A 26,251-nucleotide genomic window follows, 5' to 3' on the forward strand; every position below is an offset into this window, starting at 1 on the left:
GTTATAATCGAGCGATATTGATTTTTGTCTCATCAGATTGAAAGAACGATACAATCCGTGATTTTAACTTGGAAAATAATTTCTTTCCACGATGTGCTATATTAACTTAGTTTATTTTGGTGTATACTATAAAACTAAAATTTATTGCGGATTTTGTAGTGATTAGTGACATTTAGTAAAGAGTTGCTCCACTTTTTGCCAGCCGAATATTTAATTTTTTGATTTGTAGCTAACAGAATTATTTTTAATACATGAAATATTCACCGATATGATTGTATACAGTGTGTTCATAATTGGTATAAATTATATTAGATTTACATGTACAGGGCGGTAACAATTTATACATGTTTAAAGTTGCTCTACTTTCTGCCAATACTGTGGTTTTGAATTGTGTTTATTAACTGAAGAAGTTTGTAAGTTTTCCTTGAACTAGAACTATGACGAGCAGCAGACAACACTGATCGTCTTGCCTCTTGTCATGTACTAAATATGTAAAATTCTACGTGCAGTCCACCATATAGTCATGAAAATCTTTCTTAGGTTCAAATTCGACTAGATTTATCAGCTTGCGTTTGTTAAACGCTTATTTTTCTTTTTTTCATTAATGTATGTGTTCAACTTTTACATGAAAGTCATTGCTTGCTGTCTGTTTCTAATGGTCCATTCATCTTAGTTTCAAGAGTGATATTTGCCATATTCTTGTTATAAACAATACAATAATACGGTAGTTGTAGTTATTAAAAAAGTTGTTTTTGTACCATCATCTTACTAAATTTTAACGATATCGCGTTAGCTATTTCGAATTTAAAACAAAAGTTTTATTTATACACTGGAGCAACCGGGTCCGAGACGAGCTTCTTGACAAAAACTGCACAAACCGGAAATATACCGAGACGATTCGAATTGAAATTCAATTGCCAAACGCATAAATTAGTGAAAAATGCGTGCATAGTAAACAGAGTATACGTGTATACGTCGAAAAAGTATAAATACACTATTTCCAGGCGGTCGGGCCGGCAAGGTCGCGGCGGCTACCACACGCCGACGCCTGCCCATTCCCAATTACATAATACCGCATCTCGGCCAGTGTTTCGTCTGAATATACAGAGGCCGCAGGCCAACGTCATCAAAGACATCTATCTCATTATCGTCGAGTGTCGTCCCGCTACATCTACGTGTGTCCAAAACAGCTGATCAACTGTGTCGTATGCACCCGTGCAGCCTACAATTTTTTTATTATTATTAGCAAAGACGAGACGTAAAAACGACGTTTCGATTGTATATTTTCGTTTGCAGGATCGATTGTTCCGTGTGCCACGTACGCTCGAAACCCGTACCTGCCTGAATGTATGTTATGTCGGTTGCGTTGCGTGTGCTCGATCTGATTGTCGCTTCGTTCTTTGGCGGAGGCCGTCTATTTCTGTTTCGGTGGTAAGCCCGACCAGAGGATCGCACTGAACGTGGACATTAGGTAAGATAAATTAAATTTACAAACCTAAAATTATATTCAGGGCTATTTATTATTTACGTGTGTGTGTGTGTGTGTGTGTGTATTATTGCGAAACGCCGGAAGTAGCCAAAAGATACGATTAAATGATTAGCAATCATCTTTGTTGACAGCTATGGTTGGATAGTTGTGATCACATTCAAAACAAAACCATGTGACTCGTGTAAATGAGCCGCATACCAGGTCACTTCACTAATTATTTGACGCTGCGTCGAGCTTCAAGGTGACTTATTGAAAATGGAAATTTTGTTTAACTACGTGCTATTTTATGCCAAGGTGTTTAAAAACAATAAGTTACCTTGTTACTATTAAGGCACATTGTTTTTATTTTGTCACTAATACGGTAGATCTACTTAGGAACTAGTTTTATTTACTCCAATCATCCCAATATTGGAGTGAATGATAATGTAGTGAATAAAAATAGTAAACAATATTTATTCGCAAAAGCTCGTTGTACTCATAATGACTCATGTTTTTCTCCTAATATTTTTATTTATATTTAACTAAGTAAAAAATTATGTATAAACGGAAACTAATTATTGTTATCTGGATTTGAACGCCCAAATGCCTCAGGATGTAATTAAAATTAATAATCATAAATTTATGATATCTAAATATCAATTATAATAATTACTTTATGAATTGATAAACACGTTATCACCAAATTATTTAAAAAATGCGTGATGTATGACGACTATTTTTATCTTACAAAATTTATAAATAGTATATGTTATTATGTCATAAGTTTTATAAATGTGTAGAAAAGTTTATACAATGAATTATATCCCACACTAAAATGCCTGCACTATTAACTTCAACCAATAATTAAAATGTTCAAAACCAAAGCTTATTAAATATCCATTTGAAATGTCAGCTGAAACTATATGCAATAAATTGTATTTTAAAGATGACAGTACAAAAATATTATTATCAATTTTGAATATTCATTTAACTACAAACTTAGTTCAATTCCATATATACAGTATTGGCAGAAAGTAGAGCAACATTTTAAAATTCCAATAATTTTCCCCTGGTTATGTTATATATATATTGAAAATTAACTTCCCTTTATAAATTTAAGGATTACATAGTTAAAAAATAAAAAAATAAAGGGTTTAATTTTACCGATGATGATTTAAAGTTTTAAAACTAAATAATAATTAAATAAATATAATAATTTGTAATTAGTATTTTAATTAATTCTACACTAATATATTGTAAAATTCCCATTCTTATGAATAACTTCCAAGCACCTTTTTTTAGATGGAAAGCAACAGAGGGTCAATAATATTTGGATCCATATTTTGCCAGGAATCTTGCAGAACCGTGAATAAATCTTGCTAATTACTATACTTTTTGTGTCGATTTTTGTTGTTCACTATCTTCCATAAGTTTTCAATGAAATTGAGTTGGCCAGTTCATAACATTAATTTTTTCACTTAAAAGCCACTACTTCAAATATTTTGAGTGTGCTTCGGGTCATTATCTTGTTAAAAATATTGTTTCTCAACATTTCTTTAAATACATAACGATCTGTGATACCCTCTATTTAAAAGAGAGGACCCATTCCAAATCCCGAAAAGCAGCGCCATACCATTACCGACCAGCCGCCGTGTTTAATAGTTAGTATGGTACATACTTTACATATATTATTATATATTAAACTCATTTAAAGTCCTGTGTAAAAGGGACCTGGTAAACTCAACTCTGGCTCGCCTGTTTTTCTCTGATAGAAGTGGCTTTTTAGACTGGCCTTCTCGCTTGAAGACCCCTTATAGTAATTTATCTCTTACAGTTCTTGAAGAAACATTAAATCCAAGTTGTGTCTCAAATAGACCTTTTATTTTGCTGGAACTCAGGAAAGGATCTTTTTTGGAGTAGGATAAAATTTGTTTATCCTGAAACCTATTGATTTTTCGTGGTCGTACAGTTTTATTTTTTTCTTCCGCATCACCAAATCTTGAGAATTGTTGTAAAACATGCGATACAATCGAGCGATATTGATTTTTCTCTCACCGGATACAATCCGTGATTTTAATTTGGAAAATAATTTCTTTCCACGATGTACAATATTAACTTAATTTATTTCGGTGTATACTATGAAACTAAAAAGTATTGCGGATTTTGTAGATTAGTGACATTTAGTAAAGAGTTGCTCCACTTTTTGCCACCCGAATATTTAATTTTTTGATTTGTAGCTAACAGAATTATTTTTAATACATGAAATATTCACCGATATGATTGTATACAGTGTGTTCATAATTGGTATAAATTATATTAGATTTGCATATACAATTTATATATTTTTAATGTTGCTCTACTTTCTGCCAATACTGTATGATTATTGATCATATGTTTGCTTTGGTGCTTTTGAACAAAATTCCATTAAGTCAACTCCTGAAATAAATATTAAAAGGCACTAAAATGTTGATAAATGAGTATTAACAACAAATTTTAAGTTGAAAAGTTACTACATTTTATTAATTTTAATTTAATATATAATTTTGATTTGTTCTACAATTAATTATTCAAACCTGAATAAACAATTACAATTTTTATTGGAACTATCTAATATTTCCTTGTTCTAATCAAATGAATTTTTGATGACAATTCCGATATTCCGATTTTAACACTGTTCGTGTAACCTTAAGTTACATTGATAACTCATATAACGCCATAAAGATATAACACATAAAGCATGTGACTAATTTAGATAATTTTCTTATTTACTTAACCATATAAATTGGCAATGAACACCTAATTATATTTAGCTAACAACCATTATATAGTTTTCTTCCGCGTTGTTATGGTTGTTGTTTTCAAAGTGTAAGTCAATAAATTTATACAATCAAACAGTCGACTGATTACATTCGAATGCTATCGATTAATTCTTGTCCAAGGCGCCCCGTTTGCACTATTCTCACAACATTTACGTTGCGTGTGCCTTATCAAATTGGTTTATTTCTGGTGCCCAGTTTATTTTAGTGTCGACTGCAATCAGAGGTGAAGGAAGATACATACAGTTGTGTACTTGGTAAGGAAATTCTGTTAAGATTCTTTAATTTATTTATTTCATTAGATTCAGAAGAAATAGAACTAATAAAATTACATTATTATAATTAATTAATGAGAATGTACCAAGGTTAAAGTGATTTATAGTGTGTTATGATTAGTTAAATGTCTTAAAAAGTACGTTCAGTACTAATCTTAGTTGTTTGTTTCAGGCTTTCCTGACACCGGCCATTGACAAATAAGGTAATATTTTTGTATTATCTTATATTATATCTGTAAAACAATATTTTAGTTTAAATCTTAATGCAGTATAATAATAAAGTTAAACTAGTATTAAGTTTACATAAATTAACATATTTCCACCTATTGGCACTGGGACTGCAATCGCATTAATTTAGTTTTAGTTTTCCGTTAAATTAAGCATAGGCAACTCTGATTACTCCTGCTGCCTGCAGGAATAGTCTATTTAGGTATTTAGATCAATCGGCTAATTCTTTTACGTTCATTTTTGATTAAATAAACATGTCTGAGTTGTTTTCTAAAAATCACTCTTAGTCAAAACAAATCTAAACAAACAGTACATCCTTTGACAAGAAATTAAGGTTCTAAAATATCAATAATAATCATTTTATGTAAATATTTTTAATGCGATTTCAAATAACACCGCAAAATTTTCTATACAGACCAGCACTTAAGTATATTTTTTTTATTGTTTATCCACAGGTGAGTTAATTTTATTTTATTTTAAAGATGATTTGTGTATAAACATTTGTGAGAATAATATTTATTTCTTTTAATAAATAATGAAATTTTGCCACTCTATTAAAATCTTTTTAATTTCTCTATATGGTTTGTGGGGTGATTAATTTCATAACTGTTATAATTTATAAACTGTTTTAATTAAACATTCAAGAGATATGCATTTCTATCCAATAGTAGATTGTGACTAATTCATAAATATTAACTAGTTGACATTTTTATATACATTTAATTTTTTCGTGGTTATATCTTTAGACTTAATTAAATAGTGAAGTCCATAAAAAACATGTTTTGTTACTACTAAAAAATAATAATTAATTTTTATAATTAGTCTATCAAAAAGAATATTATTTAAAAATACATACATGTACATAACATGTTTATTTCGGGATGCGTTACTCCATTTTAAAAATGTTCATTATTTAATTGTTAATTGAAAAATTTCTTATGCGTTTCGATTAAGTAAGTGTAAATTCAGTAATTATTTACATTCATTTTAGACAAAAATTTAATGTTAAACGCTAATTATTTTATCGAATAACAAACAAATAAAACATTGACTAGTACAAATACTCATTAACAAAGGTAAACCTTTTAAAATTAATTAATGAGCTTGTGTCACATTTATGTTTGAAAAATGGTTAACATGCTATACTAATTTCGTGATACACACATTTTTGAATCTAACAAAATTCACGTATAATTTTCGTTGACCTTTATACATAGGTGAACACGCATTATTCAATCATAACAGTATTTATTCATAAATATTGATTAAGTAATATTACAGAACTTGAAAAACTCACACACTTATTCTTAGAAAATGACATCATATTCGAAGAATTGTTGGAAACACGATCAGAGTTCAATTTGACGGTATTCTGCAACAAAGGTTTTAGTTCATATAAATTGTAGTCGATTATGAAATAAATGTAGAAAAACCACAAAATTAATTTCATATTAAACATTATTTTGATAACGAAATTTTATTTGTATAAAATGTACAATTTATTTAAAACTATTTCTTGTGTTGTAAAAATAATAAAATTTCCAAAAATTTAGTTCAATTTTAATACAGCACATTTACAATTGTTTACAAGCTCTATAAGTTATTGTGCATATTATCATATCATATATTATGGATGTGTGTTCATGGTTATTTACTAGATGTAACTGCATAACGTAAAAGTTGTACCGTTGTTGAATAACACCGCTCAAATTAATGCTAAATGTTTTATAGAGCAGAATACATTACACAAACTTGTTATAAATCATTGGCTCTCGTTTTTATTATCCCACTGCGATCCAACATGCATATAAAAACATAATTACTCCTAAATTTTGGAACCGATAATTAATCAATTATACGGCCGACTTTTGATAGAATAATTTTTCTAATTGGGTGTTTCGAGACGAATTTGCAGTAAAAACGATGCTAATGGCACGGATAACATCACTGATAAATTTATTCTGGTTGAGTTTAATAATAATCTTTGGTTTAATCGGTCTGACCTTCGAGAATCGGCGATCAGAGTAATCAATTTGACGAGAATTGTTCTTAAACAATACTTATTTTACGTTTTAAACAAAACCTAGTAGTGAACTTTGGCAATTTATGTGACTTTGACGGTGGCTTGCGGAGAACTTTTTGTATATTTTTGTCAATTAATTACTAGGAATGATGCTTAATTAAAATATATTAAAGTAATGAATTATAATTTGAGATTATCCACTATTTAATTTCGCACACGTGCTTTGGAGTAATTGCGGAATGACAGGTAAAAAAATCGTATAATTTGAATTTAGATGTACATAAAATTCGTGACAGCAAACGTTATTATAAGCATAAATTATTGCTACTTCATTCGGATGAAAGTAACGTCTAAAGTACGAACAAAATCCTGCTTTGGTTACGCAACGTACGACCGTGACCTTATTCCTCTCCGACGCTGCTTAAAATAAAGGTTAATTTAATGAGAAAATAAAAATATTAATGTTTCTATCGCTTTTGTTTCGCACTTCGGAAAAAGTGCGTGTGAAACCTGAATTTAATTAATTGAATATGTTGATGGGTAATTTAATTTTTCGTCGCTAAAAACGCTGCTAATTAATTTATGATTGACGGATTCCATTCATGCTTCGACGTTTTATAGGATTTTAAAAAATATGCTTTCAAATGTTTAGACAATAAACCAATTGACGATTTAACCTATAAACAGATTTAGGTCATCAACGCATTTCAATCGTTTACAACGACCGTTCTCGTCATGCAAACTTAATTTTGCATAACTCGAAACAGCTTACAAACTTCCGCTACCAGATGACTAATTAATTTGTTTAAATATTTTTGTCGGGCATGTATTTTTTTGTAAATTGCGACGCCGCATGATTCATCTGTTTCAATTATTACGACAGTGGAAATTGAAATTGAATAGGCTAATTTCGGGGAATTAGGATTTTTGGGCGAACGGTTAATTGTTTTCAGGAACGTAAAGCTCGATGAAATATTTAATTGGCCCAATTGTTCTCATATTGATTAAGTAATTTGGAATGTACTACCATCGCAGTTTTCTGGATTGTGAAATAGCTACAAAATATAATATTTGCGGAATAGTCAGTAGCACTTATTAAGGCATATCTCAAAAAAAAAAAAAAACTATTAATAAATAAATAAATAGGAAATAACCTAATTAATAAGCAAAAGAAAAAAATTTAAAGCGACCACTTGAATAATTCTATTAGGGGAGCCGAGGTGTGCCTCTAGCCAATGAGATAACTCCAAACACCGACGTAAAAGAAGAACATTGCTGATTTTTCAGTGTCAAAAGCTACTTCATCGTGTTTGAGTCTGGCGCATTCAGTTGAGGAAATGTTTATCAAATGCTGGTTTTCTAAAGAACTAAACCGCCCAATTCCTAATTTGAATACTTTATTTACTTTTTTTTAATTGGCTTATGAGAAGTACAAAAATAAATAAATTATTTTGCTGATCATGTTTTTTAATTTCAAAGTAAAATGAAAATATTTGATATAAAAGGGGTTTATGTAATTTGAAAAACCTATCTTGCGGACTAAATTATTAATTATGTGTAAATAAAAATAAAATATTATTATATATATATATATATATATATATATATATATATATATACTCACTATACTATGCCTCACTTTTAGTGACATATTTTTATCTAAATACGGTACCATGTTGTTCCTCAATGTTCAAAAGAAAGGACCAATTCCAAATTCCAAAAAGCAGCTTCATACCATACCGACCTGTGCCGTGTTTAATAGTGAGTATGGTAAGTCCAGTGTAAAAGGAACCTGGTAAACTCAGGAAAGGATCTTTTTTGGAGTGGGATAAAATTTGTTTATCCTGAAACCTATTGATTTTTCTTGGTCTTCCAGTTTTAATTTTTCCTTCCACATTACCAAATCTTGAAAATTGTTGTAAAACATGCGTTACAATCATTCTATATTGATTTTTTCTTATTGGATTGAAAGATTACTTTGGAATATACTGCAAAATTAAAAATTATTGTGGATTTTGGAGAGCATAGCGACATTTTTGGTTTGTAACTAACATAATTATTTTTAATAGAAAAAATATTCACCGGTATGTTTGTATACAGTGTCCATAACTGATATAAATTATATTAGAATTGCATATACAGGGTGGCAGCAATTAATATATTTTTAAAGTTGCTCTACTTTCTCAGAAACTAATAATAAAAAGATATAGATATTTAAATTTCTAGAACGGCTATTAGAGGTCCTAATGCTGTTAATTATCTTATTAGAAACATTAATTTTTTTCTAATATACCAACGGAAGATGCATTTAAAACATTTGATTATTTGTCTGAACAACTTTCTGTTATGTTTTGCTACATCTATTCAAAGCGTTAATCGTCTATACAATTTATAAAGTATATATTTTCTCGTTTTCTTTCAGTATTTTCAAATCATTTTCAAAAGATGATAAGCTTTCCTTATGTGTCACTGTAAATCCCATGGAATCAAAATCAAAAATTGAACTTGTTGCTAAATAATCTGTTCGAATTATCGAAACATTCGAGCTGTGTAAGTTCGAGTTAAGTTAAGTTAAGAATTTAAGTTATCAAAACTTCCATTTATAATATTTCAATATAATATTCAAATTTATTAGAATTCTGGTACATCTTGAACTAATTAAATTAATCAAAAATATTTATTTCTTTAATATTATGAAGAAAATAGAATATCAGGAACATTTATCATTTCTACCCAACAATAATTTTGAAACTTTATACATATTAAAAAACTTTGAGCAGGATATTTCCAGCAAATCAATTCGTTGAATGGCCTCTCGTTCCAGCTACTTTCACACTAGTTTCCTGGTAAAACATAACCGTGTAACCATGAATCACCTACCTAAAAAGTAGCGCGAAAGATAATTGGGAAACCAGGAAAAAGTAAGGCGAGAGCGGGCACGAATGAGACAGTCGCGCGAAGGCCAGACGGCGCCAAAATTTCGTTGATCTGCTTCCAGGATGAGAAATAGGGCGTCTGTTTCGGCGTGAATCAGCCGGAGAAATGTTATCCTCATCATCGACACTGAACTCTTAAACGGATTACTACGGATTCGTATGCTGAATGTGACACTGTCACGCGGCCCCCAAGTGCTTTCCAAAAAGTAACTGTACCTGAACTATAGTTTTTCACTTTTATTATGACTAATTTAACTGGATTTAAATTATCAAAAATAAATAAATAAAATAGAATTGAATGCAAAAATGTAAGGTATGCCAGGTTTAAAATTTAAACTGTTTTTCAAACTGTTTATACCACTTTCATTATTAAATAGCTAATTGCTCTGCAATATTAGAAAATCTAGTAAGGCGTTACTGCTAATAATAAAATACAAAAACAGGAAGTTTTCTATATCCAGCAGAAACAATTAAAAATAGCTCAATATACGAGACAATATATTTATTGAGAGTTGAGGAAATCAGCAGTTCGTAAAATCATCTAGTTAATAACTTCTAAATCAATGAACAAAAGTAGTTGGTGGATTGTTATTTCAGTTTTACTTCTTAATGAGGAATTGATCCACAATTTATTGTGCCACTCTGATATTATTATCTAGGGAACCCATTGTCCGACATATTCTACTTTTACTTGTGTTTTTTCGAGAACAGTTGATTTCGCAATCATACACAGGTTTTGATAGATTCACACACATAAATAATAACGTTTATTCATGGACTTCTCAGTACCATTATTTTGCACTATTCTCCTGCGTCAATAACCCGCCTATATCAATAATGAGCAAACATCCAAACTAGAAACACAAATAGTTTTTGTCTCCGGTTATTATGTGTTTTGTTTGGTTTTGAGTCTATTTTTAAATGCAGCGACTTCTTACCACATCCTCCTCCAACATGTGTTAACCAAAATATTTGATGACTGGGTTAGGTGCACGTCGCAACCGTTGCCTAATTATTTCCATGACGTAAAAACAGTGACGTATAAGTTATCTCACGCATAGCACGGGGCTTCCCTCTGAAAAAGAGTGTTTGAACGATGAAAACATAACTCCGGTTCCGGTTCACCTCGTTGTCGATACTTCTGCGTCTGATTGCTGGCACCTAAGGTTCCTGACGTATAATTTTGCATTTTCTTTTCTCTTAAGTTTGTAATTAAACATTTAATAATCATACCCATTTTGTAATAACAATAGCAAATTCATTAATTACTTTTTGTTCAGAGATGGAATTAAAATTTATTGGGTACATAATATAATATAAAAAAATTATGTTCTACAAAGAATTTATTAAATTCAAATTTGTATTAAAACTTAAAAAACTTTTGAAAGAGTTGTAGTTTATATATATAATCGAATGCCTACTGCATAAAAACAAGTACTCTTATTTTTGTTAAACCATGTTTTCATGGTCAATCTGCACAGAACCCTATTAATTACACCCATTCAATCTTACATCACATAGTGTATATATTGTTTTTCAAATCTTCACGTTTTCCTATATTACTGCGTTAATTATACTGACATCATGCTCTCTATGTCTATGGAAATACGTTGTCGTAAAGGATTCTCCTGTTACAGTAATTAATCCTTAATTTCAATTTTCTTGCAGCCATTGCAGACGTAGTTTCAGCTGAAATGTAACAGCGTGCTGTAAAAGTAATGCGTCAAATCAAAATCTATTGACGATAATGTTTTCAATGAATACATTTTTTATGGTTTGTAATTAGTGGGAAACGGGTCTAGCGTCAGTCGCAATTATTAAAACAAACTGAAGCGTCAAAATTCACATATGGCTCTGTAAGTTTCAGATTGCACAGTTTATGTACGTAATGTAATGCAAACACATAGAATTATTTCGTTTTTCTCTTTGTTGAAATGCTTTTTCAAATTTTCACTGTGATACTTTTATAATATATTATAGAAGAAAGCTTTTTGTTATGATGTGAATACGTTATATTTAATTTCAGTTTCAAGAAATGAGTAATTGAAATAAGCACTCTCTAGTTGATTAGTCACAAAGTATTCTAAATAAATAGTGCCAGTGGAATATAAATGTTGAATACAATTAATGGATAACACGTAACGTAACATTTAATCGGAGGATTGATTGTCCAGTAATCCAAATAATATAGTATAATTATATTCGTTCAAATATATAAATGCTAATAATAAAATCTTTTTTTTTATATTTTTATATATATACTATTGTTAAACATACTCACATTATTTAACTTACTCGTTAGTAACTTCTGAGGATATTATTTGTTCTTTTTATATCGTAATGAGTAATGAAAAAATTAAAAATTATACAAAATATTCATTCAACATTTGCTATTTTAATAGGGTGTTTCATACCTTATCCGAATTTTTCTTATCTCTTTTTCTGTTGGACTGTTATTAGAATTTTTTTAAAGAAATCGACTTATTTTAAAGGAATATTTTATTGATTAAATGAGTAACGGTTTTTTATCTTTAATAAATTAAAAGTTTGTTTAAATTTTTATTATTTTTATGTTGAGTTACCTTAACAATGTGATCTCACATGTTTTCTGTAAAATTGATATCTGGAAATTGCGTCGACTATAGTAAAACATTGATTGTTTTGTCTTTTAACCAATACTTAAGAGTATCGTTTATTATATATGTTCCTGTAGAAAATCCAACATAAACTTAACTGCCCTTTTTAAATAAATTACATGTAAATTCATCACTACCAGATCCACTGTTCTGCGGTCCAGTAGACAGTCCAGTCTGAGTAAATCTAAATGGGTCTTCATATTTTTGGTAAAAAGCCTAGTTTTCTATATAAATCTCTAGTCGTCAAACAAACCCTCATTCATAAACATTTTTTTATTAAAATAAATATCACATAATTATACTTACTTTTAAGAATAATATTCTTCTTTATAAATTAATAATACTTAAATTTGTTTGTAAGCTTTAGTTTGTATAAATATACAAATGTCTTTTATTAATATTTATAATATATACCTGCCTATACCAATCGAAAAGCGTTTGATTCGACTAAATTTTGAGAGAGATATCATGCACGACAGAGACGGTAAAAGTTTACAAATTTCTTTCTCTTTCATGCATGATGTCTCTCTTAAAATTCAGTAGAATTGATTAAAAGTTATTGAAATTAAATTCGAAGTTACATTTTATCTTGAAAGTCTTTCATTTTTTAAAATACAAAATTATTTTTGGAAACTTAATTAATTTCAATTATCTAAATAAAATTTTCACCCCAATGTGAAAGTAAATATAGATAATACGATTTATTATCAATCCATTTTGGAATCTACAGTGAAATATTTTCCCACAACAAATCACAATCAATTTGTTAATGAATTTGCTTACTATAAAGCTTTATTGTGCAGTTGTTCAGTGTGAACATGATTTTCCTGGAAACACATCAGATTTATTTATTAGAAAATTGTATAGTGGTAGCAGGAATTGCACACTTGCCTCTACATTGTGAAAATTTTGCGTAGGTTCACGGTTCTTGACCCAGCTTTTGTTTTGAGAACCACGACATCCAAGGTTACAGTACCACATTCATCCTCTTGTCTCTCTCGCGGGGATACACTTTGCAAAATCGTAAAACTGGCATTAAAAGTTGATGCACTTCTTATGTTCATAACACAATTATTGCGACTCAATTTGTTTATGGGCTCTCGCATTATCGTGGATTCCTTATTGTTTATTTTGGGACATTAAAATGATAAATTTATGATTATTTGATGAACATCGGAAATATATTGTGTAATGAAAATGCTGATGTGTCTGGTGTCTGTAAACATTACCGGAATTACACATTTTTAATGTTTTAACCCTTGGTTTGATATGTTTTTAATCATTTAATTTTTGAATTAAACATTCTTTATGAGATAGATACTGGAGTATGTATCAAACCTGTAACACTATCTGAATAACAAGTACAGTTAATGAATATTTCATTCATTCATTTATATGTTAATCTTATTTGAGATTGTAGTATTTAAAACGGATGACTAATACTCGATTGATAATAGTTTATTGTCCTTTATTGAGACGGTAATTAAATTCAAATTGTTTGTTTTATCTGGTTGGATATCACCAATATCAATTTTGTGTGATATCCGACTTTTATCTGCTACCAAACTATTTTTAGATTGTTCGGGTCAAGGTTGTACGTAATCAAATAAAATTCAAAAATAAACGTTACTTCGATCAGTAATCCGGAATTTTATGAAGTGTGAATGTTTTATTAGTTTTGCCTATGTAATCAATTAAGTAATTTTATGGTTTGCTCTTTCTTTTATATTTTAGTGATTTAACATATTTATTTCAACAAGCAACAAGCAACAAGCAACAAGCAACGATTAAATAAATCCTGAAAATTTTGTTAAATATTATACACATTTAACTGTTTATATTAACACAATTAAGATAATTTGTGGCTCATACTTCTGGATTTTTTGAAGTCAGTAGTGTTATTTCCTTGTAGATAATTTGTGGTTTCTATGACATAAATCGGAATGAGTAGAATCTTCCCCTGTAAGGTTGATAGTGTGATTTACCGAATAATAAACTGGATTTTCCTTTAACATGATTAGACAGAATGTAATGTATTTTTATTACCGGCATTGTTTTAGAATATAAAGTAAGTCACGAAGTACTTGTATTATTTCATAAAGTAACGAAATAATCGTCAATTCATTGTGTTCTTGGTCATCGTCGGGGAAATACTAGATGTTTGTTTGCATTTATGTATTTACTGTAAAAAAAATTACAAGGTGACAATTTTTCCGGGGAAAACAACACAAAATGTAAAAAAGTCACTCGAAATATTTCACATTAATTATCGTTTTTATTTTCGTATTGTTAAACAATTTTCATTGATATACATAGCTTCATATTTACGTCGTGAATCATTGTGAACAATAAAGGATATTTTTATGTTCTATTTTTGAACACAGCAATTTAAAAGTTTCACCACATCTTATTAAGTTCATTTGTAAATTTAAGTAGCCAGATATCAAAAATTATAGTTGGTCGGGAACCTGGTATAGGTCACGTTGCATTAGACGTGTTTAAAATTAAAACAAATGTGGTTTTTAAATCACCAATTCGTCCCGTCCCTAGCAAAATGTGGTTTACCAATTCACAAACGGATTTTTCCTCATTAAAAAGGGGAACTCTGAACTATTAAGTTTGTCCTACCTCAACATGCACACACAGATAATCAATCTTATCTGTCGAACAAGGAATATGAGCGAATGGCGTATTAGAACATTACGAAATAGTTAATGACCCACAAAAATAACTTTTCGTGCAATGCAATTATTTAAGGCGTTAATCAATATGTGATTAGTTAATTAATGATGGCTACGTGCATTTTAGAACGGCATCTCCCGATATCATTATTCAAACAATTTATTCGCTATTAACGAAATGCTTGTGTGCATTTATCGGTGATTGCTTGAATGCGGCACTATTAAAATTGAAATGTAGAAATAATTAACAGCACGATATTAACTGCTACGTGTTGCGTCTATCACAGATTAATATAATGGGTAACACTTAACGAAAAACGAACAAAATTCGACCCCATGTTAACAATTAATTTATATTTATTAGCTTATCAATTGCCGGTGAAAACCAGTAAGCCGTTTCAGGGATATTTCAGTTTCATATATTTGTATCGAAAATAAAAATGAGTAGCAGAATGTATCCGGACAAGGAAGTGGTTGTTGAGTGACAAAAACATTTCTATTAATAGTGTCAACATCATGTTATATGGCAAAATCGCGCGGGTGTTGCTTATTTGCACAATATTCGTAACAAGCGCATTGGAATTTCATATGTTTACAGTTCAAATGCATAACTTTCGCATTTAATATTTTATCACAGCTTCTGAGTTGCAAAATGCAATCTGGCCTCAGCAAACCTAATATCGCGTTTCGTTCAATATTTATAAAATAATGTGCACCTCCAGCACGTCGAAGTTGCAACTCTTGCTGAATTTTCCTCTGGTTCTCACCACATTCTAGTACGTTCAATGATCACGGCTCTTATCTCTGGTAATCGTTGTGATTTCTACCAGGAATTTATTTAGACTGGATCGTAAAACTGTTTTGTGCGTTGCACAACTTGCACAATGGACTAAAAAACTCTCACCTACCTATAGATTTATCGGAATGAGCGTTAATACGGTACTTTTTAGGATGATTAATACAAGTAAATAATCTGCGGTTGCGTTATTGTTGTTCAATCATATTTCTTCTATTTCCTTTTGCGTCAAGATGCCAAGCGATTTTCGGAGAAACAAGATTTATCACCAGATAATGTTACACAGTGCAATTTTACCATTGATCACACATTCACCTAACTCAAATTATACATCCTGTAGTTGCGGGATTCATGAAACAAAGAAGTTCTTTAAATTTAGTCATTTTTTGTGTTACTTATTGTTAAGTAATTATTTAGTAACATAAGATATAAAATATTTTAAAAGCTTTGGGCTAAGACGATTAGTGGCGTAATTAATTCACTATTAAGGTTTTTTCTATTTTTAGTAGGAGCACATAAAACTAATAATGTGGCTTTATGGTACCAGCAAATACCAATAAGTATATATAAAATTATAAATTATTTTAAAGCAAAAATGAAAGGATGTGTTTTAAAATCACTTCAAGAGCTCATAAGAAGATATGTATAAGTAGTAGTGGTAGTAGTAGTAGTAGTAGTATTTTTATCATAAAAATAGAAACAAAGAAAAATGTATAAAATAGTACCTACACAAAATTGAATAAACAGCGTACAATAGACATACAAAATAATCGGATTATTCCACGGATACGTAACTGGTTTTTCATACATAGGTGTTCCAGTAATGGGCAGATCGGGCACGGTTCCCGACCTACATAATACGCAATTAGAAAACCGCTCACGAGATCAACTACATGAACTATGACTGTACTATCACAAGAAAAACAAAAACAACAAAGGTAAAAAACCAATAGAATAATAAACCCGAAGGTAACGGAGAACCGAGTTGCTAAAAGGAAACGTGTTAAATGGCAAACGCAAACATAAATATAGGTGTCTTCAAATTTCCCTTGACGCAAGTTCCATTCGTCGTAATCCAATAAATCATAGATTCATTCATTTCGTTTATCGGTTCCAGAAAGCGCAGACCGCTTCCTAGATATTTCATTCATGATCAGACCTTGATCGCGGCATGATTCAGTTTTCTCACCGCGTAGGTTACCGCAACAGATTGGTGGTACACGTTATCGGCTTCGCTGTCACCCGTGTCCGACTCGTTCTCAGAGACTCGTTCTGTGCAGGTGAAATCTGTAAATTAAATTTGAATGTGTATGAATATTCAAGATTTATGAAAAAATATTAAAAATGATTAGAACATAAAGAAGTATAATTATTTTTTTAATAACAAAATATTTATTTTTAACATAACTAATAAACAATTATTGCTAAAATTGTTGAAATTTTATAAAATTTAGTAATAATTAAGATAAGTTGTAGAAACTTTGTCCAATTTCTTAATTAAAATTTTCTAAACCTTAATTATGTGTTAATGTATTTTTAATATGTATTCAAAATTGTTATTTTATTAATGTTCGATAAGATATATATATATATATATATATATATATATATATATATATATATATATATTCTATACATTTTCAATTGAAATATATTGAAATTGCTCTTTTGAAAATTATTCAAAAATTGTTGTCACTTTCATATTTATGAAAAAATATAAAAAACAATGTTTAATTCACAAGTAGCTTACTTATTTAACAAATTTTCAATATTTTATTTCTTTTTACATAAACTGGATTTCCCAGCGTTAAAAATTATCTACACAAATTTTGAACTGTCTGAGTAATTTTTGTAGATATTTTAGTATGTTTACAATCAGTAACAAAATTTTATTTGTGATTCTTTTTATTTTTATTTTAATTTTAAACTTCTGAATGCTACGTTATATGAATATAATTCTTTTTTACAATACATACGTTCATGTTTATAGACAATTCAATTTAAAACAATGATATTTATTTCAACACTTTTTTAGAGATTTACTTACTACATTAAAATTTTTTACACTCAGTTTTAAACGAACCTTCCAATTAAAATTTTTCTTATTCCAAATATTCCAAATGAATTTATTATTTCTTGAACATTGATAGCACTATTATCTATCTGGGTGTATGTAACATATTTGAACTTAAATAGTTACATAATTTACTAGATAATATTTCTTAAAAATAAACAATTATTCACAGTAATTTTTATTGACAGGATCAATTGACGTCAATTTCATATACATATAAAGAATGTATGTAATAAAAATTATTTACTTAGAACTACAATATTTTGAATAATTTAACATAATAATGTCAAAACTGCGAATAATTTCCGGTACATGCCTCTCCTCTTCTTAAACACTCCAACGAAAGAGGCCATTAAGCACAAAAATAAAATATATTAACTTCTTAAACATCTCGAACACGAAATTAAGTAATCCTTCAGTAAGTCTGCGGTTACGAAGCCATCAATGTTAATGGCGACACCACCTCACCTTACTACGTTAACCTGACAATTAAACATGAAATATCGACGGCTGTTTACACTTTTCCCCTAATTTTCTCAGGTTACTTAAGCAATCCGAAGGTAGTTTGCGGTTAAGAAGACATTGCACCGGAATGATAACAGCAAAATCGGGACACGTGAATCGGCATACACACAACACAGCAAAATGCGGAGAGGCCCAAACCGCAAACTCATATTTATTATTCGTGACATACATTTCGGAAACTGTCTTTCCTTCTTCAATATTCGTCGCATGCAACCAAGTGGTGACGATTTTTTACGATTGTATCTTTATGTGGAAAGCAATTGTTCGGACGAACCGATATAGTCCACTCATTCGGCTTATTTATGTGTGAAACTGATGAATTATGCAGTTGCTTAACTGTATTTGTTTAATGTTGGCGTGGTTAGTGTTAAATGCACAGGTTTGTGGCGATTCCAGGTGAGCGGGATTATGCCGAAATTGGGTCAAGGTTGGAAAACACTTGACAATGATTCCCTACTAATTCGTGTTCGAAGGAAACTGTTTTAGTTTTTCCCTTCTTTCAATCATCCAGCCCATGAAAAATGAAACAGTGGTAAAGAGGAAAGGACCAAGGATTACCGGTGGCTGTGCCATTCGTAATTACAGGATATATGCGGACGTGCATCAGCACGTGTAGACTGACTGCAAGACAGGAACCGACCACTTCAAATATTAATGAACCCGAGGAATGTGTGCTTATTTTATTACTTAGTGGGAATTCCTCGCGGCGACGCATCTGTGTCTGAGCCGTACGCCTCGTAGATCCAATCGACGACGGCGCGGGAAAATTGCACACACCAATTCGTTAAAAAAATAATTTAATTCATTTAAAATATTAATTTTATTTACTTGGCTTAGTCATTTATTAAACATGATGAATTTTATAGTGCTTACTGACCCCAATGTAAATTATAAAACCTATAAATCTAATTAAAGTTAAATTCGTTAACTTCTACTTCTTAATATTTGTACTGCTATAAAAATTTTATTGTTCTTTTACTACCATGTCATAATTTTGTTATTCAATTTTTTTAAAAAGTTTTTATATAAATTACTTCCATTTATACTAGGTGGGGTGAAAAGTAACTTCCTTGACCACCAAAATGCGATGCTATCGAGAAAAAGGTTATATTTAGGCCGACATGTCAAATTTCAGCGTGATACAGCCCTTAGTTTTGTTTCGACATCTGATATTTGGTTACGTGTTTGGCATCATAATTTTCGTTCTCTCATAAAACATTATTTTTTGAGAGGCAAAACGGCGAATGAAACAAAAGAAAAGTTGGATAAATCTTATGGGGCTAATTTCCTTCAGATTACACCGTGAAATATTGGTTTCAAGTGGCCGAAACTCCACTGTCGATGAAGTCCGTAGTGGCAGGCCCTTCGATGGGACTGTCATGGCATACTCGTCGTGGACTACTTCGAAAAAAGGAAAAACCATCGATGCGAAACGGCCTCACATGAAGTGAAACACATTTTGTTTTTGAAAGACAACGCGCCGGCACACAAGAGCATCGATTTATTTATTTGCCAAATAAACTCCGTCGAACTATTACCTCTTTCCGAACCTCAAAAGATGGTTAATCAATAAAAAAATTCAGCTCGCGGAGGAGTATTTATTTGACCTCCTGGAAAATTACTTTTCGGACGGGATCATAAATTTGGAAAATCGCTGGAATAAGTGTATCGATCTGAAAGAGGGCTACAATAAATAAAATGAAAAAAAAAAATTAAAAAAAAAATGTTTCATTCCCAAGAAGGTTACTTTTCACCCCATCTAGTATTTACAAAACACAAAATTATTACTAGAGATAAACCTTCTAACGTTTGCTAACTGATAAGAAAGGTAGCATTAAGGAAGCTCTTTCATCAAATCACAAATTTTAAGCAGTTGTAAAATTTATCCTGACTTCCAGTCGGGAGTTTATAGTTATTATTACTTATAAGTAAGTAGGATAACTTTTTAAGATTTCTATTTAAGGTAAAGTTTTATAATTACATTGATAAAAAATCGTACTAGAGAACAAAAAATTCTTCTTGATTTATATCATTGGAAAATCTATGCCTCACAAGTTTGGAATAATCTAATTCATCTTTAATTAAAACTGAAAGCCATCCCCTATTCTTAAATTAAGTCGATTAAATTTTCCTAAGAAATTTTCAGCAATTTATTAATTGCCGATTTCTGGAATCGTAGAATTTATTGTGGATTCACATGGTTACGCCAAATATGACGAATCGAAAACAATAGCTCACCGTCGGATTTTCCATTCAGAAACTATTATTACGACGTGCAATTAGCGAAATAGCAGAGCAAAGGACGCGTGTCGTTAATGTTCAGCTTTATTAGTCACTTCGAAGCGATCAATAATAAACACAATCCAATACACACAACTGTTTTTTAACGAGATATTATCAAATTCCTATATATTTTTATTTTCATTTTAGTCACAGTTATAAAATATAATTTTATAGTTGTTTGAGAAATAAATAACTTATTTATTAACACTTTAATAAAAAATATGCAATTTAATTGTAATCTTTAAGTTTACCACACAAGTTGAAATTGCGTGTTATATGCATAATATACGTTTCTAATTATTAGTATAAATCATAAAGAAATTGTTAAATTTCACATTTTATATAAATAAATATAAATTTATAAGTACGATGTTTATAAACAAACCTCCAGTAATTATTATAATTTATAAACTTAATATTCTATAACATTTCTACCTGCAATTTATTTTAATATAACTATATTAAAAGCATAAACTTGTCACTAAGTCAGCCAATATTATTACACTTCATAATTTGACCTTTATTGTTGAAACGATACATAATTTAATAACCCACTAAAGTCTAAAAATAATTTCACGATCTTCCTTGACTGTAAAAAGTATGTGTTTGTGGTTATAATGCAATACCAATTTTATTTGTTTGCCATTAAATTTACTTATCCATTTTTCTAAACAATTGTTGTATTTTAAAGGTATCCAATTGGGTTTTTTACCAATTATATCCGTTGCAAACTTGTGAAACTTCAATGCTGCGACGCCTCATCAATTATTTATAAAACAATAGTTGTATTAACTTGTGGCCATCTGAAAGTAATAAATCTTTTCAGATCTGGATTTCCAAAACCATTGTCTAACGTGTTTGTTTGCCTTGGTTTAACACATTTCGCAGATTATTTACATCACTCAGCGCAATATGACCAGTCCATATGGTCGGAAGACACATTTTTGTGGTAAACCCAATTGTTAACGTACGTCAACGCAAAAACCATGCAGTTATTATTTGGAATTGTAAATTCAGGAATTTGCTGAATGTGTGCATGTTTCTATGACTGGTTCCTGGAAGCCGGAAGCACTATCTTTTTATCGTCGCAGACAATTCTGGAAACGATATGTATATGTTATGTATGTTTGTCACATTCAAATAATCTATTTTGTTATACTTTGGAATAAATTATGTTAATGCTTCCAACAAGTACGTCACAACCTAGGTTATGATCTAAAAACCGTATTTTATATTATCAATACTAAAGTAGAAATGAACACTTTGAAAACTTTGTGGCTGAAAGAAGAAATTGTCGATTGTATGATTGAGCAAGACAATTTAAAACCTGCCAAGAACAGAACGATCAATCTCGATCAGATTTAGCAGTGGGCTATACACATATAATTGAAAGCAAATCGTACAGGTCTACGGTAGGTAAAATGCAAGGTGTAAACGAGCCTTTCTCTTTCGTGGATATAATTTATCTAGCATGTCTCAATCTGTGAATGAATGAAAATTCTGGTATCAATGAAATACTGGTGAGGGGGCGATGCACATGCATATCGCCCACCGTTGCATTTCCTGTTACCGTTGTCTCTTGAGCCAGTCGCGTCGCGCACACTCTCTCCCTCTCTTCGCCTCTCTCCGCGTCTCTCCACGTCTCTCCACGTCTCTCCACGTCTCTCCACGTCTCTCAGCCACCCGTCCACTGTCCTATTTTCCATAGATCACCTGTTCTCACCTTTGCCTCGCACTAACTTAACTACTGCTCTTCAAAACACTTTGCTCCCGTCCACTTTCAAATACTTCAGTCGCACTTCAAATTACCGGTTAATTTACATTTTTAACGACCGGATTAATTAATTATAGAGCAACTTTAGAAATTTTCATTTGTCTTGATAAAAGTCTACGTTTAAATATCCATATTATTGTCATTTATGCAGTATGTTTGATAAAAACAATACAGCAATATAATTGTTTATTAGTGGCTTTCCACAACCACAACCTTTTCTTCATTGATTTTAGTAGCTTTTCAATATAGTCGTTCGAAATTTCTTTCGAGTGATTTTGAACATCTTCGTAGAGTTCATTCATATTTGATTTGATTTGATTCATCTTTTTACAAGGATTTTTCGATCTATTTCTTCTCAAAGGTTTTCCATTGGATTGAAGTTTGGGTTTTGTGCTGGCCAGGGCATGACCCGTACTCCTTGAGAAGCGAACCATACTTTAACTAACTTAGACGTGTGTTTCGGATCGTTGTCGAGCTGGAAGGTTCACCTTAAACTCACGTTACCTTCGGCAAATGGAAGCATATGTTTCTCTAGATTGTCACGATAAACAAAACGATCCGTTATCCAGTTTAACTTAACCAGTGGGCCCACACCAAACCCAGAAAAACATCCCCAAACTATAACTCCTCCTCCACCATGTTTCACAGTGGGTCTCCTGTACTTGGGATTATACTTTTCATTAATTGGTCCTCTCGCTTATGAAATACCATCAGATGTATAAAAACTATGTAAATAAAGATTTTCGTATACAAATTGAGATACGAAATATTTAGACACTTATTGATTAAAAGATTATTTTTAATTAAAAAGAACTGTTCTTTTAATAAAATGATTATATATTTTTTAATTTGTTGCTCTACATATGAGCGATAGTGTATATATATATATATATATATATATATATATAATTTAAAAAAAATTTGTAACATTCTAATAGAATTTTTATTTTTTTTGCAGAATTATTGGAGACATTGATAAATTTTTAAGGTAAGATTCAAAAACAAAACTTATTATAATAATGGTATAATTAATGACTGTAAACTAAAATATACGAATCGGAAATAAGTAATAAAATAAAATTGACAAACAAATTCATGTTAATTAATATGCATAAAAATGACCACAGAAGGACCTTATCGCCTGTCACTTCCCATTATTGCGATGTATTCGGAATGCCGAATGGATTTAACTGGCACCGCAAGCCTTCATTCATGTAGCAACACGAACAGAAAAAAAATACTGTTCGCACAAAACACAAAAGAAGATTCTTAGAACTTGGCGATTTCTGAGTAGGTCCACGGCGCATTTCGGACATTTTAGCGCCAGGCGTCTGCACCATCGAAAAATTTCGTCGTTCCATTCATCTATTCTGAAAATTAAGGTTGCACAAAGTTGAATGAGTGTTTAGAGGTGGTAGACAACGGATGCGATTTCAAAAGGATGTGGACGCCGACCGATGCAGATTACAGACAGATTCAGTAGTTGAGAATGTTGGGATTTCTGCGGGAACACATTATATTAACATTTATTATATTCATTTTGACGTTGCTCTGGATATTGTCTTTCTAAAAAAGTTAATCTGGTGCAGTTTTAGTGAAATATTGCGACAAACTCATTTTGTTTATCTTCATCATTTCATTCACTTTAAAACTTTTACTATTCTAAGTTATTACTTAAAATTAAATTTAAAAAAATGTTGTTCAGTTTTTTTTGCTACATTCTAAATGAATAAATTCACGACGATCTTAATATCTTAACCTTACCTAATGTAACCTTCTTATTTTTAAAACTGGTTATTTGCTTAAATAGCTAAGAATCATCATTTTGTACATATTTCTAGTGGTCGTTTGGTTATGTGCGTACATTGTGTTTTCCACTACCAATAATTTATACCCCGTATTAACACACCAGATGATGAGATGACTAAACCGAAACTATTGGTTTTTATAAGTAAGTAATAATTGTTGACAATCGTGTTGTCTTTGGTTTTGTGTCAGAATTTTAATTATTTTGGTTAGGGGAAAATTTAAAGAGGTATGAGTTTGTCATGTAATTAATCCTTGGAAAATAATTATTAGACAACTATTTTTATTAACATGAGGGATATTTATGAATGGACTATGTTCCTTTGATCAGTATCCGGACCGCAGTACTTGTTCGTACCTTCCTCCCGCTTCTGATGACTGTTCATACTCACACTCATTCCAGACATTGCGGTTAACCAGAAAGAAGATCCGCCTGTCGATAATTACCATCATGACCAAATTATGCATTCCAATCGGATGATTGGGTATAAGACACCTGATTTTAACGGGCGTCTTACTCACAAATGCATTCGGTGATTGCTTGTTTTTTTATCAGTGATATTTTGACGAAGCGTACAGACGGATTTTCCGATTACGATAATGTGAGGATTCAGTAAAAACCAAGTATTATGGGATCGGCTGTTTATTGTATTAGTTTTGTACACCTACTATATTGTTATACAATAATTTTACATTTTTTCCAGTAATAACACTATCGCCCATATGTAGACAAATTAAAAACTCATGTAAATTAATTTTATAATTAATAAGTGCCTAAACATATTGTACTTCACTTCAATTTATATACGGATATCTTTATTTATATAGTTTTTATACAACATTTTATTTCGAGCAGGGTTCGCAAGTAAAGGAACCAAACCCCGTACTCGATACAATTGATTTTATAATTTATTTTTGTGTTCGACATCGTTCCGTAAAGCTAAAAATGCCTAGAAGTGACCATTTATCCATACAAATTAAACAATAAATTGTAGAAAAGTTCCGGAATGGTGAAAAGCAGAGTAAAACATAGATAGCAATAGATTCGATCATTTCGAAGACGATTTCCAATTTGAACAGAAGGAATATACTGGAAGGAAAACAAAAACCCTTGTTGTTCACGACACTTTTATCAGCGTATCCCGCATAAATATAAAAATAAACAAACTCGGTGTGTTGTTACCATAAAATGAAGACTAAAAGGAGCTGGTCTTTATGATAGGAAACCCTTCATTTCTGCAAACTATAGAGCAGCTAAATTAGTTTTGCAAGAGAACATGTGAACAGGGCAGATGGGCAATGGAAAACAATTTTGTTTGACCACTATGAAACATGGTGGAGAAGGCGTTATGGTTTGGGGATGTTTTTCTGGATTTAGTATGGACCGACTGATTAAGTTAGAGCTAATATCAGTTTAAGGTGAACTTTCCAGCGCGACAACGATCCGAAACACACATCTTAGTTAATTAAAGAATGGTTCGTTTCTCAAGGAGCTCGTGTCATGCTTTGGCCAGCATAAAACCCAGACCTCAATCCAATGGAAAACCTTTGAGAAAATCCATGTAAAAGAATGTCAAATATGAATGAACTCTAGGAAGAAGTTCAAAATCACTCAAAAGCAATTTCGAACGATTATATAGAAAAGCTACAAAAATCAATAAAGAAAAGGTGTTTAGAAGTTATTAAAAATGGGTATGCTACTAGATACTAAATAAAAGAAGGCTGTGGAAGGAAGTGCGTAGGATTGTTTTATTTTAAAGTTGCTCTACTTTTGACCCTAGAATATTTTTCAAATATTAATAAATACCTAATTAAACCTACTAATAAACAATTATATTGCTGTATTGTTTTTATCAAATATACTGCATAACTGACAATAATATGGATATTTAAACGTACACTTTTATAAAGACTAATGAAAATTTCTAAA

General features: G+C 30.7%; 1 long non-coding RNA gene across 1 annotated transcript; it reads left to right on the plus strand.

Moving 5' to 3' along the window:
- Positions 1-1,080: 1,080 nt before the first annotated feature.
- On the plus strand, positions 1,081-24,467 carry LOC126264895 (uncharacterized). Its single transcript, XR_007547493.1, has 4 exons — positions 1,081-1,471; positions 4,732-4,762; positions 23,474-23,503; positions 24,357-24,467. It is a non-coding gene; the product is annotated as an uncharacterized LOC126264895 (long non-coding RNA).
- Positions 24,468-26,251: the final 1,784 nt, after the last annotated feature.

The sequence above is a fragment of the Aethina tumida genome, chromosome 3 (assembly GCF_024364675.1).
Source record: "Aethina tumida isolate Nest 87 chromosome 3, icAetTumi1.1, whole genome shotgun sequence".
NCBI lineage: Eukaryota > Metazoa > Arthropoda > Insecta > Coleoptera > Nitidulidae > Aethina > Aethina tumida.